Source organism: Ovis aries, chromosome 9, assembly GCF_016772045.2.
Source record: "Ovis aries strain OAR_USU_Benz2616 breed Rambouillet chromosome 9, ARS-UI_Ramb_v3.0, whole genome shotgun sequence".
In the NCBI taxonomy this organism is placed as follows: domain Eukaryota; kingdom Metazoa; phylum Chordata; class Mammalia; order Artiodactyla; family Bovidae; genus Ovis; species Ovis aries.
In genome coordinates this window covers 64,402,263-64,414,883 of record NC_056062.1, presented here as the reverse complement: position 1 = coordinate 64,414,883, position 12,621 = coordinate 64,402,263, and the positions used below count along the sequence as shown (strand labels likewise).

At 32.6% G+C, this 12,621-nt stretch overlaps 1 protein-coding gene across 2 annotated transcripts in view; it reads right to left on the bottom strand.

Annotated features, from left to right (window-relative positions):
• The window catches only part of CSMD3 (CUB and Sushi multiple domains 3), a 1,392,034-nt gene that overhangs the window by 835,036 nt on the left and 544,377 nt on the right, over positions 1-12,621 (bottom strand). The gene's annotated exons all lie outside the window — the stretch shown is intronic.

Below are 12,621 nucleotides of genomic sequence, written 5' to 3'. Positions count from 1 at the left end.
TGAAGACAAAATGATTAAAAAATACTCTGAAATAATTACTCCTTGTAAATATCTATCTTTACCTCATTTGCCAGAAAAAAGCCAACATGATAAAATATTCAATGTCATGAACTATATATATACTTTAGAATTTAGTGGGTTGTTTTGGAAGTTGGGTAATATTTTACAGACTTTTAAAGTAAAATTTGAGATTAACCAATTTTTAATTAGTTAAAATACACAGATTATTTTATTTAGAAATTACCAAAAATTAACTATCAGCATGAAAATTTCATTCATACAAAATAGTTTTAAAAAGTAGTTTAAAATTTTCAAATATCTCATAAATATGTCACAGTAAATCTCCATATTCTTAATCTTATAAAAGTTCACTATAATTTTATAATTGTTTTAAAGACTCCAAATTAGGATTTTCTTTTTCTTTCACTTAAACTCTTTTTTTAAAAATTGTACTTGGTAGAGAATAATCTCACATAATGACAAAAAGATGCAATTTTTATAACAGAAGCATGAAACTGATTGAAAATATGCTTAAATGGATCTTGACAGCTAAAATGGCCTAATAAGAAAAAAATAACTGAATTTGGGAGGAACAACTACTAATTAGAACCAATATTCAGCTCCTGGTTAGAAAGCTTCTGACTATTTTTTAAAGCCATTGAAGAGTGTAAGTCTTCATATACTTTGCCTTCTCAACAAACTCCATATATATATATATTAGACAAAATGCAAAGGAATATTTTCATCACTTTGCAAGAGACAAAACAGCTATATCACATTATGTGATTTGAACAGGTTCTGCCTTCTTCCCCCACCCCTCTTTAGCTGTAGACAGGTGATTAGTAGAACAACTAATTCAGGTTTCTGCTTTAAAGTCAAAAAGGAAGTCAAACAAGAGCAGTCCCTCTTTCAAAAGCAAGCATAAGAGTACTTTTCCATTACTAATTCTTCCAGCTTGTGTTGTTATTATGTGTGTGTGCTCAGTCGCTCAGTTGTGTAAAATTCTTTGCTACCTCATAGACTGTAGTCCACCAGGCTCCTCTGTCCATAGAATTTGCAAAGCAAGAATACTGGAGTGAGTTGCCATTTCCTACTCCAAGTGATCTTCCAGACCCAGGGGTCAAACTTGTGTCTCTTGGGTGCCCTGCATTAGCAGGTGGATTGTCTACCATGTTTTAAAATTTTATTTAGAAATTCAAAAGAATTAAATGATTATACTTTGTGGTGACCAGTGGTAAATGAAGTATGACAATTATCAAGTAATTTTAAATATTTTTAATATATTTTAAAGCCTTAATCAGAAAAAGATGCTATTGAATATTCAAGTTATTTTGTGAAGATCAGAATCTACTAAATGCATATTGGTTATGCAAATTAGCCAGTAATGTTTACTAAGCTAATATATGGTGGAGGCTTTCTTTAGTCACAGGATTAATAACTACACTTGCATTACTAATATTTAGTAACTGATCTCATGGTAAATCAGACATTTTGATGTTCATGTACTCATTACTATAAAAACAATTACCTGGTCCATACTATTCTTCTGGGGAATTTAACTGTACCTTTCTTTATGAAAGAAACTAATGCTTTAAACTCTTCCTAACTTTATCATAATGTCTGGGCTTTCTAGTTTTTTTTTTTAATTTTTATTTTTACTTTATTTTACTTTACAGTACTATATTGGTTTTGCCATACATTGACATGAATCCACCATGGGTGTACATGCGATCCCAGGAAACTATTTAAACACAAACATATGTTGCTAAATGCAATCTAAAAGTATGAAAAATTGTGGAATTTGTACTGTCTCAAATCTCAGTGTGTCTATTACGCCTTTAACATAGAAGCAAATTAAACAGCTATTTACTATGTTCCATTATTGAAGGTCATTACATTAATCCTAAATAATCTCTGAGCTTAGTTGGTCAGTTGTGTCCAACTCTATTCAGCTCCATGGACTGTAGCTTGTCAGTTTCTCAGTCCATAGCATTCTCCAGGTAAGAATACTGGAGTGGGTAGCCACTTCACTCCCCAGGGGATCTTCCCAAACCAGGGACTGAACCTGGGTATCCTGCATTGCAGGTGGATTCTTTACCATCTGAGCCACCAGGGAAGCCCAAATAATCCCTAGTATTTGGGTAAGCGAATCTAGGGTAATTCTTAGGAATGTGTCCAACCTGCTGCTAAAACTGATCTTTTAAGATCAACAGACCAATTTCAAAATGCCCATATTCTTGAAGACTCCAGGCAATAAATACATTTCCTAATCAACTTTGTGAGTTAGGACTATCTTTAGTAGCATTTAGACCCAGGATTTGCTAGCTATTCCAATCTTAAAATCTTCGGTAATAGAGCTCTTCCACTGGCTAATGGCAATATTATTCTCTTAACCTGAATTCAGAACAGGGTGTAATATTTGAATAAATCATTTAAAAACCAATTTAATAGCCATAATCTAGCTAATTACATATTTCAACAATATATTTTACCAACTAGTTCTTATGTTTTACTAATATTCTGTTTTCATAATTTTTCCTCCCCATACTAGAATGCAAGCTCCCTGAAGGCTGAGATTTAGGCAAATTCCATTCACTGCTGAAACCCAAGTATCTAGGATAGTGCCTGGTACATAGTAGATCCTTAAGGAATATTTATCAAAAGAAAAATGAAAGAATACATGGATTAAAAATAATTTTAATGTAATACTAGGAATCATAAATAGGATAAATTTCACACATGAAATATGATTACAGTTTTAACATGGCAATGTCATATTTCAAATATTGTAATGAAATGAAGAATTATTCCAAAGAAAGGAAAATTTGACGGCTTTGTTTTGCTTTCAAAAACATCACTTTGAAAAAGTGTGGAAACTGAAGATTTATTTGGATAAGTAACAGTTACTTGAAGATTCATGTCAACATTCTTAAACCATGATAGCTTACAATGTTAGTGTGAAATGGATTTGTTTAGAATATTCAATATTCTAAATATTGAATATAAAGTAAATATTGAATATAGAGTAAAAACTAGTATATCTCATAATGGCGGGAAGTAGAAGTACATCTAAATTTAATCATGTATTTTTGAGATACATAAACAATGATTTCCTTATAAGGCAATAAAATCATCCATCACCATATAGTGATGTCATATAATATAGCCATATATCTAAAATGTAGACCAATTTAGAATACTATTTTTGGTACCACTTTAAATTGTCAGTGTGTGAAACAAAGATTTTTAAATTGTCAAAATGCACTATTTAACAGTTTCAAAACACTCAATAATCTTGCATACCTAACTGTTTTATAAGGAAATTGCCGATGCTGGAAAAAGGCTTAGGATTATATATAGCAACAATACCATATTGAATATATTATATATCTAATCGAATATTAAATATAATAGTTTGGTTTCTTTAAAAAAATTTTAAGTATACTATACAGTTATATAAGTGTTGTCTATAATAGCACAATGTTAAATGATGTTACAAGACATACAACCCAAATTTACAAATAAACTGTACATTCAAAATACCCATTCTTCATTGGAAATCAAATCATGTATACCCAATATAGTTTATCTCAATTAGATTATCCTGTCAACTAAACTGCTTGAGATATATTTATAAATTAGATGTTTACAATATAAACACATCTAAAATATAATTTTATTAATATTTGAAACAAAACATTTCCAAATATAATAAAAATAAAATGAAATGATATACATATATAAACATGCTTCTAAAATCATAAATATATGTCATCATGGAATTATGATAATGGAAAATGACATATGTTACACATGTAAATTGCCAAATGTATATAACAGCAAAATTAAATTATATAATTAAACTTGGACTTTATTAAGTATCATAATATAATTTGTTTTTGAATGCTTTCCTATTTCAACATCTATATGCAAAGGACTAAACACAATTCATGTAAAGCAATTTTTAAATGTGTCATTTAGAAAATGTATTAAATAAAAGTTGAATTTGAATTTCATTTTGATTAAAATGTTAGCCTTACATATTTTTTAAAAATTATGCTATATTGCTTTGTAATTACTGTCTAACTTATCACAAACATAAAGAACATGTTGCTAGAGATATAAGTGGAAATCCCAAAATGCATATAGCTATACAAGTACATGTTAAACATAGGTGCATATTCATAGAAGTGGCTTTTAGATATATTTGTCTTGTTATTTTATATAAAACATATATTCTGTTCCACTAAGTTTAGCATTTCAAATTAAACATTTGAATAAAAGCTTTAATAACAAAATACTCCTGACTGAATAATTTTGTGGTATCATGATATATAATGAAAAAAATGCAATAAACATCTAACATGAAAACATGCAAAAGAAAAATATACAAAACAACATCAAAATAAAATATAAATACAACTAATGCAGCAATTCTATGTGAGTCATCATTTAGATACTCTATAAATGTTAGCATATGTATTTTCAGGAAGCATACTGCAGTTGGGAAAATAAATATTTTGCATTTTAAACATTACAAATGCCAATATCCTAAATCTGTATAGCTCAGTATTTAATAGTATAATTTGGTGAATATGTATGTACTATGAATATTCAATTTACAGAAGGGATGAATAAACTGAAATAGAAAGTAGTCCTTAAAATGTAGGAAAAATATAAATAATCTATGTTTGACTAGTCATTGTGTGCTTAGTCGCTCAGTTCTATCCGACTCTTTGAAACCCCATGGATTGTAGCCCGCCAGGCTCCTCTGTCGTGGGATTGTCCAGGCAAGAATACTAGAGTGGGTTGCCATGCCCTCCTCCCAGGGGAACTTTCCAACTCAGGGAGCAAACCCAGGTTTCCCACATTGCAGGCAAATTCTTTACCATCTAAGCCACCAGGGAAGTCCTTGGCTAGTCGTTACCTAGTATGAAATTGTTTCTCTGACTACAAAAATAAAGACAAATCCTGAAAATTTAGATTTTTTTTTTTTAGTTTTTATTTTTAAATTTTAAAATCTTTAATCCTTACATGCATTCCCAAACATTACTTAATTTTAAAGGGTAGATCTATATTGGTTTTATAAAGTTTTGATTTAAAATTAAAATGCTGCATGTACTTTGAACATACGTAAGATAATGATATTAAAATATCTAATTAACTAAATATAATGTATTCTTAATTATAAGATTCACCTCTAAGAAAGAAACTACTGAACCATTAAACTATGGCATGACAACACAAAAATGCTGTCACCTAAATTCAGATTTCTGACACACTGAAATATGAAAGAAGTTGATTATAGTATAGTAAAAAAAATTATCACTAATTTGAATAACAGATTTTCTATGATCAACAATTAAATAAATTCAGTCAGTTCAGTTCAGTCGCTCAGTTTGTCCGACTCTTTGCGACCCCATGAATTGCAGCATGCCAGGCCTCCCTGTCCATCACCAACTCCCAGAGTTCACTCAGACTCATGTCCATCGAGTCAGTGATGCCATCCAGTCATCTCACCCTCTGTCATGCCCTTCTCCTCCTGCCCCCAATCCTAGGCCTGATATTTTAATATACATTATTTTTTTCTGAATTCACTGATGTATTGATATATATATATATATATATATATATATATATATATATATAATGTATCTCTATTTAAATTTCTAAGCACTAAATCGGGACATCAATATTACCTTTTGCAAGTGGATGTGTTACAGTTTATCAGTATCTCTCTGCTTTAAAATTTATCAGTGATCTCTCTGCTTTAAAATTCAAAGTGAATAAATATTTTCAATCTAGGCTGAAACTGATGATATCAAGATTTAGTGATACATTTACCAAATCCACATTTACTAGGGTAAATAAGTGATCATAGAACAAATATTTAACAAAATACATACTAATGCCAAGCTGTTTACATATAAGATTAAAACTCCGTATTCTGGATTAATTAAAGTTTGATAAACCCACATGCCAAACAAACATAAATACCTTTACCTAAATGAAATATAGAAAATACCAAGTTATAAAAATCATATAAAGAGTACTCTGTTGGTCAACCAAAAAAAATACATACATATGTATATATATAGAGAGTATACATATGTAGACTATATGTGTATATAAATGCATGTATATGACTATAACATATATTACCACATTTTGTAATACAATGTCAGAGAGCAGACATCTAATTTCTTAGTACTAAAAATATAGTAAGCTCATGCCAGGGAAAAATTGTTTAAGTAGAGGGTTGCAATGATCTTGAAGCTTTTCTCTCTTAAAGAGACATTTTTTGCTTCACCTAGTTAATTAAAACGAAGTTGCAAAATGGAATTTCAGTATCTTGTCACTCTTTTTCATACATTTTTAGAAGTCTTGACAATGTACAGTGGTGAGTCCAAGGTGTCTTTTTTAAAAAAATGTTACATGCCCAGTTACAAACACATACACCACTCACAAGAATAAATATTCACAAAATACAACTGAAGCCTCTTTTGTGTATCTAAGCATAATCTTCCTCCATAAAGTGACAATACTGGCAATAAAACTTGAGGACCTAGCTTTTGAAATAAGAATCACAGCCTCCTCACATTTTATAAGAGTTAAGAGAAAGGGGTAGAATGCCTCTTTACACCTTTCTAAAACAATTTCCTAGAATCCTGCATTTTGAGACCTCTTTCCAATAGCAGGTCTTTTCTCTTAGCAAAAGAAGCACATATCTTTCTGGGTTTTCCCCAAACAAACAAATGTAACTTAACACACACTTTCCTTCTGTGTCTAATTTCCTTCCATATTAAATCTTGTGAAATAGCTGTCAATTCTCATTGAAGATTTAAAGGCCTTGTTAGGAAAAAGGGATCCTATTATACATATCTTATATTCCAAAGTGTAATATAAGAAACCCCTTCACTTCCAGAGTCTTGCTGTTTTTAATAAATGATATATATTAATGATATTTTGAAAGTGAAAATCATGTCTGATACTTGTGTATCTCTCATGTCTCCTTGAATGTTTCATAAATATATGAAGGAAGAATGAATGTGAATAAATGTACTACTTTGTATTTCTCAAAAATAAAAACATTTTACTATATGGCATTAAATGTATTTCAAAGATATAAATATAAGAAAGAAATTTGACCTATCCAGATATAAACTCTCTAAAAACATTATAATTGTAGTTTATATTACATAAGTATGAAAAAAGGAAGGAACACCTAAGAACACCTAAATCACTCCTTTATTTGTGATTTTCCAAATGAGGGTAGCATTTCCCTCTTCTATTCTCCAGCACCGTTTTCTCTCCCAAAAATATTTTGTAATGATGATATTTGATATTGTGTACAAGTTGGCTTAAAGCTCAACATTCAGAAAACTAAGATCATGGCATCTGGTCTCATCACTTCATGGGAAATAGATGGGGAAACAGTGGAAACAGTGGCAGATTTTATTTTTTGGGCTCCAAAATCACTGCAGATGTTGACTGCAGCCATGAAATTAAAAGACGCTTACTCCTTGGAGGGAAAGTTATGACCAACCTAGATAGCATATTCAAAAGCAGAGACATTACTTTGCCGACTTAGGTCTGTCTTGTCAAGGCTATGGTTTTTCCAGTGGTCATGTATGGATGTGAGCGTTGGACTGTGAAGAAAGCTGAGCACCGAAGAATTGATGCTTTTGAACTGTGGTGTTGGAGAAGACTCTTGAGAGTCCCTTGGACTTCAAGGAGATCCAACCAGTCCATTCTAAAGGAGATCAACCCTGGGTGTTCTTTGAAAGGACTGATGCTAAAGCTGAAACTCCAGTACTTTGGCCACCTCATGTGAAGAGTTGATTCACTGGAAAAGACTCTGATGCTGGGAGGGATTGGAGGCAGGAGGAAAAGGGGACAACAGAGGATGAAATGGCTGGATGACATCACCGACTGGATGTACTTGAATTTGAGTGAACTCCAGGAGTTGGTGATGGACAGGGAGGCTTGGCGTGCTGCGATTCATGGGGTCGCAAAGAGTAGGACACGACTGAGCGACTGAACTAAACTGAACCGAACTGAGTACTCTTTTTTTTTTTTTTAAAGCATATCAATGTATTAATTTAAAACAATAATAAAAAAAGAACTGAACTGAGCAGAGGGAAAGAAACAAGGGAAAGCAACTGGTGGAGTTACCCTTTATATGTACCATGTTTGAAAGAAAAAAAAGAAAAAAAAGAGAAGGCTTTATCCTGACCTAGCCCATCATGACCCTGTGTCCTGCTTATCTCGACTGTCTCAGTGTATCCATGTTTATCCTCCATTTCTTTCTGAAATGGCCTTCCAGTTTGGGGTGGGGAGGAGGGGTTGTCACTTTTTATTAGCTCTAGGTGTTTTTATTTTTTAATAACTAAATATAAAGCATACACAATGCGTGTTTTACTTATGGGATATGATTTAAATGGAATCAAGGAGCTATACTTACTACCACATTTTTCTGTGTATACAGATGCTACTTCAAAAAGAAAATGCTCTTTAGGATTATATATTGCCTTCTCAAACTGTTCTGTTATAATCAGACAAACACCTTTTTGGTTGAAAGAATTCACATTTGAGAGTGATTGCTTAACTAGTTTGAATTAGTTCATTGTAAAGTTTTCTTCTCCTCAAAGGAAATAACAGGGGCAGGCTGAGAAGTATGTTTTGGTGAGGAGAATGAAGCTTGCAGCAAGATCACTGAAAACTCCTTGCTGATGCATTTATAAGTTGATACCTGATCCCGTGTGGTTGTTACATGATTTGCAAGAACTAGGTTCATTACTTGAAGAAGGCAATGGCACCCCACTCCAGTACTCTTGCCTGGAAAATCCATGGACGGAGGAGACTGGTAAGCTGCAGTCCATGGGGTTGCAAAGAGTTGGACACGACTGAGCAACTTCACTTTCACTTTTCTCTTTCATGCATTGAAGAAGGAAATGGCAGCCCACTCCAGTGTTCTTGCCTGGAGAATCCCAGGGATGGCGGAGCCTGGTGGGCTGCCGTCTATGGGGTCGCACAGAGTCGGACACGACTGAAGCAACTTAGCAGCAGTAGCAGTAGCAGGTTCATTACTAACAAGTGGATGTAAGGGAGGTGTGGGCAGGTAGGAAAGGGCTGGCATTTTGAAGGAAAGACTATTTTTCCACAATAAAGGTATTTATTGTGGAAAGGTTGCTGAGCAACAGGTGAATATCTGCATAAATATACTGAAGTAGAACAGTTTCATAGGGAATTAAAGCCATAAAGTCTTATTTTCCTGCACAACATTCTGTAAAACACTTTTCATTCTGCAGCAGCTAATTAATTAGTAGCACGAGTGATTTTTGAAAAAATACCAATTGAAAAATTACCAATCTTGGCTTTAAAATATAGTATATTGAAGAAAAAATTTAAAAACCTTTGGAAATGTTAAGAATCTTGAGTTTACCATCAAAAGCTACCATTAACTAGAAAGGCAAATATACATTATATATTGGAGTATTACATATAATTAATTATATGTTAGGGTATTTAAAATATATACTACCACATTGAAAGATAAGCCTTTGTATTTATTCATGTAATTATTCTGTCAAATTCCTTTTCTACAAAGACTGTATTTTATTTCAAGACTATTAGCAAAATGACTGTTTTTAAATAATGTCAATAAACCAAAGGTATGACACCTATATCAATTATTAAGAGTATTTATTTGAATAAGATCATATACAGCTTAACTGACTGACTTTCAAATGAAAGAGATTAATTAAAGCAAACAAAGTTTTCTTAAACATTAAAGTGATTTTAAATACTTAAAAGCTTCATATCTACTCAGATGATTTTGGTATATTCCAATTACAGATAATAATATGAATACAAACAATTATCTTGAAGTATATCTTTTAACTTTTTTGAGGATGATGTAGATTTGGCTTTTCATCTGTGGGATGGTATCTAATCTCCCCAAACTTCTGAATACAGGTTATTAGGACACTATAAACATACTCATCATTCTAATGGTTAATTTAGATGACTAGATAACAGACTATTTAAATGAACATATTATAGAGCAATCAGCACATACTGGGCACTTACTGTGTTCTAGACATAGTTCTAATCAACTCATTTCATCCTCAAAAGTACCCATGAGCTGAGGATATTGAAGTTCAAATACTTGTACAACATATACTAACTCAGTTTGCTAGTAAATTAAAAAGCTAGGATTTGGACCCCAATTGTGTAATCCCAAAATCACAATAATGACTCGTGAAAATCATCACACCTCTACTTAACCTCCCCAATACAAAACAGCACATGTAAACACTTGTGTCTGATCAACACGTAAGTTATTTATTTATTTTCTATCATCTCTGTATTTCTCCATCCTCCTTCTCCAACAGAAGTCTGACTTGTTCCAGGTCCCTCTTGCAAAACCCTTGCTAGAAGGAAGGATGGTTTGGCAGGACTTAAAGAGAAATGTGATCTAAGATCATTTCATTGCTTTTGTTTCCTAACAGTCTAGGATTTTTGAGGTGATTACATCAAGTGATAAGAGAAAGGCAGTGACTTGGATAGAGGTTGGGGGCCAAGTGGAGGCAATGAAGATGGCATACACAACCCCCTAGAGGTATCTCAGGAAAGTGGAAGAGTCCAGGAACCTGAATGCTCACCTTTGGCTAAGATTCCTACTCAGGTTTGTGAGCACAGGATCACCTGATTTCATGGGAAATTCAGGCTTGAATAATAATGACAGGTGCCATTGTCCAAACACTACAAATGACCTGTGGATTCTTCTGCAACTCAAGTGAAGAAGGTGCCAAAGCTTTTTCTGCCTTCACACACAGTGAACTGGAAAGAACTCTCCTCCTATCAGGGCCAACAGGGGCTCTCAATTTTATTTGAATTTAAGAGAACAAAACAACATTTCTTGCTCATGCAAGCCTGTGGATAAATCCAATTTCATATACTTGTTTCACTTTCAAATACAGAAAATGTATATATACAATCCAATAGCCTGTCTTGCTGTTTTTTAATAATCCAGTTTCAGCTTGACATAAACTGCCTCTGTATTACTCTTTCCTACTTTAACTGTTATAGTTTTTCCCCTCATAACATATTTTAGTAATCTAATTTCACTTATCTTTGAAAATTATCTGTTCACTTATCTTTGAAAATTATCTGTTGCTTAATATTTATAAGACTTGTATTATTATCCCTACGACTTCTTAATATGTTGCTAAATTGGATCAAGGTTTTGATCTTTTTTTTTCCCCCCCCTCTCTGGATTAAACCAAAGTGTCTATAACTTTCTTAATCTGAACTTTTACCTGTAAGGACTTCTCTAATCTTCAGAAAATTCCACAGTAGAAATCTTTTCTCTCAGTTTCACACAAATTTTAGTACTGATGGAGAGTAGATAATTCACTATGAGAAATTTTGCCCCTACGATCTAGGAATCAACCAGTCCACTCCTCACTGATTCCAAGCTCTTATCAATTACAAATCACTCTCTTCAAGTTCCATGATAAATAATTTTCATTTAATCTTTGTAAAATCATATTCAATAGATACAATTAAAATCAATACAGTCTGAGATAACCTGATTAAGGGCATTCATTCCTGTATTAACTCAAGTTGTTTATCTTAAATCATTCATTCTTTCAGGTATTTATCTAATAAGAATATACTAAGTGCCAGTCTACATCAGGCATTGAATGATTCAGAGGTGAATAGTACATACAGTATGTTTCCTAAGAATGAATACATTCAAGGGGAAGAGATGAAGAATGAACAGATTAATATAATAGCTAGCACTAAAATGCAAAGTGACATTTGAGCTAAAACCTCAATAAAAATGAAAGAATAGGAAATAAAAATAAAAGACTTGATACATCCAGCACTTTTATTCAGACTGTCAGATTTACTAGCTTGTATTCTTAGTCTTCATGATATACTGCTTCCTATTCACTTAGAACTCAAGAATTTCACTTTTTTCTCTATAAATATGTGGCATGGTCTCTTGTGCACTATATATCTGTGAAGTAATATGTATGTATTTACATTCCAGGTAATACTACATTTTGAAAGTGAAATTTATATATCTGAATTCAATTTAGGGAATAAAAATTAAAATAATACCAGTAGGGTCACTAACTTTGATGAATTCAATGAACACATATATACTGAGCTGCTAGCCATTAGTTAATGCTAGCATGCAATGATGAGTGAGAGAGAGAATATAAACATAAGAGCAAACAAACAAGAAAAATCAATAAAATGTGACTGCATTTTGTTGGTGTGCTAGATTTAAGGCGGCCATTCTTTGGAACTGTTTGCAGCTAGAGACAGTCTATTTCCCTATGCCACTGGATCTAACTGGTCTTCCTAATTACAATGACCAGCAGAGCATAGCAGATGATTATCATGTGAATTATCATATATTAGTTCCACAAGTCTTTGTAGCTTCCACCTTTACACTCTTATGAGACTACCATAGAAAGAACTCTGACTTGTCTACCAGAAAATAAAAGGAACAAGAAGGAGAACCAAAGTGCCCCAATGACAATACTGAGTCACTTCCATGACTGAGGCCATATCAGACCTTGCAGTACATGAAACCCTCCA